This window comes from Camelina sativa, chromosome 9 (genome assembly GCF_030686135.1).
Source record: "Camelina sativa cultivar CO46 ecotype springtype chromosome 9, ASM3068613v1".
Lineage (NCBI taxonomy): Eukaryota > Viridiplantae > Streptophyta > Magnoliopsida > Brassicales > Brassicaceae > Camelina > Camelina sativa.
This window is the reverse complement of record NC_141888.1, coordinates 21,032,311-21,038,937: the sequence shown is the minus strand read 5'-3', so window position 1 is coordinate 21,038,937 and position 6,627 is coordinate 21,032,311. Positions and strand designations below refer to the sequence as shown.

The 6,627-nt window shown below is 42.9% G+C and overlaps 1 non-coding gene across 1 annotated transcript; it reads left to right on the top strand.

The window, feature by feature from the left end:
• Positions 1-2,048: 2,048 nt before the first annotated feature.
• On the top strand, positions 2,049-2,155 carry LOC147938416 (small nucleolar RNA R71). Its single transcript, XR_015567574.1, has one exon. It is a non-coding gene; the product is annotated as a small nucleolar RNA R71 (small nucleolar RNA).
• Positions 2,156-6,627: the final 4,472 nt, after the last annotated feature.

The window sequence follows — 6,627 nt, the reverse complement described above, 5'->3', positions numbered from 1 at the left end:
ACCTCTTGTTCACTGTGAAGTTGATCCTTGATCACCTCACCCTTAACACACAAAGCATACTTCTTCTTGATTTTGAGCCTTGGTCTTGCTTTCCTCAAAGACCTCTTGTTTATCTTGACTTGGAGATCCTCAACCATACCAGTCAACTCTTGAACTGACCTCTGAAGCTTTTTCATAGAATCTTCTTGAAGAGAGGGCTCAGCCTTTGGAGTAGATTTATCACTTAAACCTTCTTGACCACCTTTGTCCTCTATAGTGAAAGTTGATCATCAATGGTAGGAAGGTTGGTTGGGTTATAGATGTTGAACTTCATAGCTATACCCTCAGCAATGTTCAAGGTCACAAGACCTTCCTTGACATCAATGACTGCCCCAACAGTGGCTAAGAATGGTCTCCCAAGAATGATAGGATCTTCAGGCTCCTTATCCATCTCTAGAACCACAAAATCAGTATGAACCCTTGCTCTCCCAATCTTCACTGGAATGTTCTCCAACTTGCCAACCATATCTCTATTTGACCCATCAGCTAGGCATACATGAAGGTTGGTGGACTTGAAATCAGTGTGCCCAAGCTTTTGAGTTATAGAATAGGGCATCACACTGATTGATGCTCCGATATCACATAGGCACTGGTTGTAGTGGAGATAGCTAAGTGTGCAAGGCAGATAGAATGGACCTGGATCCTTAAGCTTAATTGGGATGATCACTCCTCCAAGGTCCTCAAGATCCTTCTCATCTTGAGCTTGAGCCTTCTTCTTTGACAAATCAAGCAAAAAATTTCTATAGAGAGGATATAGTTCATAATGTTCCAAGGCAGGTCCTCTCTCCTCTTCTTGGTAAGCAATGATGATCTCTTGTATGGCCATCACTTCCTCTTGTTTCTCAACCACAACTTCTTCCTACAAAGCCTTCTCATCATCTTGTTGCTTAGCCAACATCTCCTTTTTCTCAATTATTTCCCTTAATTCCTTAATCCTCAGTGCTTTGAAACGTCCAAGGAATGGTAGAGGCGGTTTGTAAGCAGGAGGGATGTACTTAGTAGGTTTAACAGCTCATGATCCTTCAGCTCGATCGACCACTCGATCAGGCACTCGGTTGAGTGCTTGCTCGAGTACCTGCTCGAGTGCAATGGTGGGTTCAGATTTCTTTGCACAAACTTCACTCAAAGCTTCAATAACTGACTAATCCTCCCCATCTTGAATATCACTGTCCCCAGTGACTTCTTCATCAGAGATATGGATGGCTTTTGCAGTGAACTCCCTTGGATTTTGAACAGCTTTTCCAGGGAGTTGGTTGGGCTTAGGAGCAGAAGTAGAGGCAATGTTGCTTTCCATATACTTCACTCTAGAGTTGAGACCTTCAAACTTCATGTTCAGGTCATTATACTGGGATGTGAGCCTTTGATTCAACTTAGCAAACTGTTTGGCTTCCTCAATCTTTCCTTGTGTTTGCCCAATCAACAACTGTTGCATCATAGCTCTTAAGTCTTGTTCTTGGCCTTGGTTAGTCTGAAACCCTGGTGGGGGACACAACTGAGGCTGGAACACTTGATGTTGTTGTTTGGGGACATAGTTTTGTTGCTGTTGAGGCTGTTGAGGTGGATACACTTGGTCTTGTGGATTAGCAACATTGGTGCTTCTATAGGAGAGGTTGTTGTTCTTGAACCCTCCTTGGTTGTAGCCTTTGAATCCACTCTGGTTTTGCATATAACAGAGCTCAGCAAACTCATTCTCCCCTTCTTGAACTTGAACCTCTTCCTCACCAATGAAGTGAATGGACTTTTATTGGCTAAGGAGGATTTTATCAAGCTTCTCATTGACCATCTTCAAATCCTTCTTGTATTTGTCCTCTTGGTCAGTGGAGGTGGACCTTATGGTTCTGTCATAGTCCTCATTGTAATTGCCATCTGACTGAGCAAGGTTCTCAACTAATTCCCATCCTTCTTCCACATTTTTGTTGAGGAAGTTTCCATTTGAAGCTGTGTCAAGAAGCATCCTGATCTTGGGAAGCACTCCTCTATACAAGGTGCTTAGGAGTGACTCATTGCTGAAGCCATGGTGAGGGCATTGAGTCTGAAATCCTTTGAACCTCTCTCAAGCTTCACAAAAGCTTACATTGTTTCTTTGAGCAAACCCAGAAATTTCATTCCTCAATCTAGCAGTCCTTGCATTTGAGAAGAATTTTGCCAAGAAAGTCTTCTTGCAAGCATCCCATGTGGTTATTGCTCCAGTAGGAAGAGTCTTCTCCCAAAGGTGAGCCTTATCTCCAAGTGAAAATGGGAAGAGCCTCAACTTCAATCCATCCTCCCTCACTCCATTAATCTTGGTAAGACCACAGATTCTATCAAATTCATCAATGTGGTCTAGAGGATCCTCCATTGGAACTTGTTGGATTGGATCATGGAGATCAGTCCACTCTTTATTTCAAAGTTGTTGTTTGGGACTGTGGGAGGCACAATGCCAGCTCTCTGGTTGTGGGTATTGGGTGCATCTCTAGCACCAATGTTGCTTGGTCTTGGAACTTGATCTTGTTGCTCCATTACCACTTGATCTCCTTGCTGTTCTTGAACTACTCTTTTTTGCTTATGTCTCAAACCCTTTTGCAGTGTGTGGATGTTGTCAATAGGCCTTTGAAGATTGTCTTTCCCCTTGGACCTTGTGTGCATCAATAAACTGATGAACTGACTCGAACAGGTGCACGGTCGAGCGCAGGCTCGAGTGAGTGGTCGAGTCAACTGGGAACTGGTGTCTATTTAGATATGCTGTCTGACTCAATCAAGTGCTCGATCACTACTCGGTCGAGTGGTGCTCGAGTGGGTGGTCGAGTGGGTACCTGAAACTCAAGACAGCCAAGAAAAAGAAGATTCGAGTTCAGCAACTTTACAAGTGTATAAACAAACTTAATCTTAGACTAATATTGATCCTAAATGTCACAAAAACACTCTCAAATGGGCAACGGCGCCAAATTGAAACAAGGCTTCTATGGTGGGTGATATGGATTGATGGATGTATGCAATGGTGAGATATGAATGAATGGATGGTAAGGTGTTTCAATTCCCCTTATGCAGTTGCAGTATAAGAGGTGTCAATCCAATCTGAGAGTTGTGAACAATCAAGATATGTATAGGAGCCTAAGTTAAGCCAAATATGCAAAGGATGTCTGTCACTAACAATCCTATTGATGAAATGTAAAGAGCAGAAAGTAAAGCTACTAGAACTAGATGCTAAATGTAAATGGAACAGAATGATTATAACTAATATGAAGCTAGAACAGAAATAGAAACTATACTAATGAACTAATGCAAGACAATAATGAACAGGACAATAAGTAAATGCAACAGAAATGCAAATAAAATGAGACTAGAGATAAGACAGGACAACTACTAATCATAAACAAGAGTTCTGGGGATGAACTCGAGCAAGCACTCAATCGAGTGTAGATCGAGTGCAGGGTCGAGCTGGACAAATCCGTGAAACAGATCAATACAAGAAAAACAGAGTAATACACAAGCGAATCAAACAACGATCAAACAGCAGGATTAAGACTTAAAAATCAATAAAGAAGAAGGGCCTTGAGGAGGGATTCATGGGCTGGACTAATGAATGAGGTCATCTAACTTGGTCAACAAATCTCAAGCAAACTTTGAGCTAATCTCTAGACATATATTTCTAAGACAAGGTTAATCCACTCTCATGGCAAGAAACAATCAAACCTATGCATATCTAGACTTGTTCTCACAAAGAAAAGAATCTACACAAGCAGGCATTAAGCAATATGTCTCATACCAAACAAGACCTCTAATCTCTTAGCAAGCCTAATGGTAAGCTCTAGATCTAGCCTTATCTATGCTTCTTAAACATTGGTGTGATGCTAAGATGCTTGAAATCAAACCCTAACCACTCAGTTCAGGATTAGCATTAAGAACATCTAGCCTAGAAGAGATTCTACCACAATCAAGCTTGACCAAAGCAAACAAACCTCAAACACAGCCCAGCCTAACCCATCCTCAAGATCCTAAGCTACTACTCACAAGAACACATGATGAACATCAAAGTCATAAGCCCAGAAAATACTGAAATTTGCATCAAATGAAAGATAAGACAAAGATATACAATATTCAAGAAGGAATCAAACACAAATTCTTAATATCTTGAAAGTTATGAAACCAACAAAATCCAAGAATCTTATGTTTTCTCTCTTAAAAGAGTACAAGATCTAAGAAAAATAAAAGTGCAAAAGGAATAATTCCCAAAAGGGTAAAAACTAGGTTTCCGACTATTCTAAAAAGCTGGACTCTTTGGTGGCTGCAGGTACAAGGCTTTATATAGGAGAGGGGGTGGAAGCCCTAAAAATACTAAAAGACAAAATAGTCAACGGCTCGGTCAACTCGACCCTGTGCTCGGTCGAGTGGCTGGTCGAGTTGGCTTTTCTTCTGCTTCCTCCACTCGGTCGAGTCCTCCTCAGCACACGGTCGAGTGTCTGGTCGAGTGAGCAGTCGAGTTGGACTCTGGACCTTGTTGCTTCAGCCTTAACTCTCTCTTGCTTTCTCCTCATGATTGCTTCCATGCTCCTTAAGCTCCAAAATCACCTGTTTGTGCATGAAAAGATGCAAATGCAATGCAACTATACTCTAATGCATGATTAGTCCTAAAGCTACACAATAATGGCTTAAATGGATAGCAAATGATGTGAATAAACTAAGGGAAAACAAGGTAAAATATATGAACATCATGGAGGAAGCATTCAAATGACACAATGGTCTAAACAAAGATTTTTCATTTTTTTCCAAAGATTGATATAGCAACAATGAACTGTGACTAAGGGCTATAGCTTCAATCCTAAAGTTTGATTTTAAACAAGGTGATTTTAATAATTGTCCCCTAAGATGCATATGCAACAATCCTATATGAAACAAACTAGACTCAATCATAATATGTAAATGCAACTACATGAACACTTTTTTTTTTTTTTTAATTACAATTTTCAAATTTTTTGGGGTTTTTAATGCACATAGATGCAGACTCAAATGAATAAAACTAGCATGCAAAAATTTGAAATAATAAAAATAAGAAAATAAAACACAATGTTAAATACGTTCTAGGACCCTCCCCCAAACTTAAATTACACAGTCCCTGTGCAAATAAAAGTTGGAAAAAGAATCCAAGAATCACACAAAATGAATTAAACTAAATGCAATGGTATATACAAAGATTGGATGAAATTGGTACCTCATGGGTTGGAGAAGAAGGAGGTTGCAGCAGCCTCCATACTCGTCAACGTGTAGCCAGGGTCGTCTCCAGCTTCAGCAAGTGCCGGTGTTTGCTCGTCAGGGAGCTCCGAAATTTGGAAAGACGACTTACTCGGACCAGCATCCGAGGGGTTGATCGAGGGTGGGATCGCGTAGCTCATCGGGTAGGGCATCGGGTAGTACGATGGAAATGGCGGAAGAGGTCCAGAATGATCACCCGTGTATCCACTCGCAGCATGCATCGTGTACGGCATCGTGAATGGCATCTGATAAGGCGGAGGGAAAATACCCGCGTAATCACCCGATTGGGTGCTCGATGGGTGCATCGGATAGTTCATCGTGTATCCCATCGGGTTAGGTGTCGGGTAAGCATCAGAATGGCTTCTCCGCGATGCCTCAGGTCGGGTGATGTCCTCCTCAGCTTGGGGCTCGTATGATGATGCTCTGTGGGGTTCTTGACGTGGCAGTCCTCGGGTTCCTCCTAGCGGTCCGCTTCTCCCCATCCAAGGTTGTGCGTATGCTGAGGTAGGGGATGAGGCACAGCTTGCCTTTTCTTGCACCTCCTTGATCTGACCTTTCATTGCCTTCACCGAGCCTGATGTGACCGCCGGACGCGGTCGTCTACCGAGTCGCACGGACGGACGGTCGCTGCGGACGGACGGAACGAAACTCTCTCAGACCGAGGAAACTAGATGAGGCTTTCCTCGGACAAGGCTTGGTGATTTGAATCCAGAGACGAAACACACAGTGGAAGCGAGAGATGAGCTGAAACGAACGAGCGGATCAAGAGATCCGGCCTTTGGTCTCAGCTTCGGTCGAGCAGTCTCGGTCGCGGTACGGACGATGCGGAAATCGGTTCCTGGAGTTTGAAGGTAAACTACGGAAACGGCTCTCGGCAACGCGGAAGTGGTTCTCGGTGAGGCGGTAAGGAAGGTGGAGTCGAAGCGGAAGTACAACGAGCGGTAGGAACCGGACGTGATACGGTAGAGATGGACACGAAGGTGGTTTGATGCGACGACACACGGGAGATGGCTTGGCCCGTGATACGGTCAACTAGTCGATGTCGAACCCAGTTCAAGATCGGCTAGGGTTTCTCGGTAGTCAAGTCTTGGACTTGGACTAAGGAGAGAGGCGAGACAAGAACAAGATTCTCTCTTGTGAAATTTAATTCAATACTTCAAGTCTGATTTTTACAATGAGGGTTGATGCCTTTATATAGTGAGGCTTACATAAGGAGACTCTAAAACCCTAGAGACATGGCCATGATCTAAACCATACACATGGCCAAAAGCAAAAGCAAAAGTAAAGTAAAGCAAAGACCAATCCAACGGTCAAAGAAGGTTCAAGAAGAAATTCAAAAGAACAGAAGGGAAGGGGATA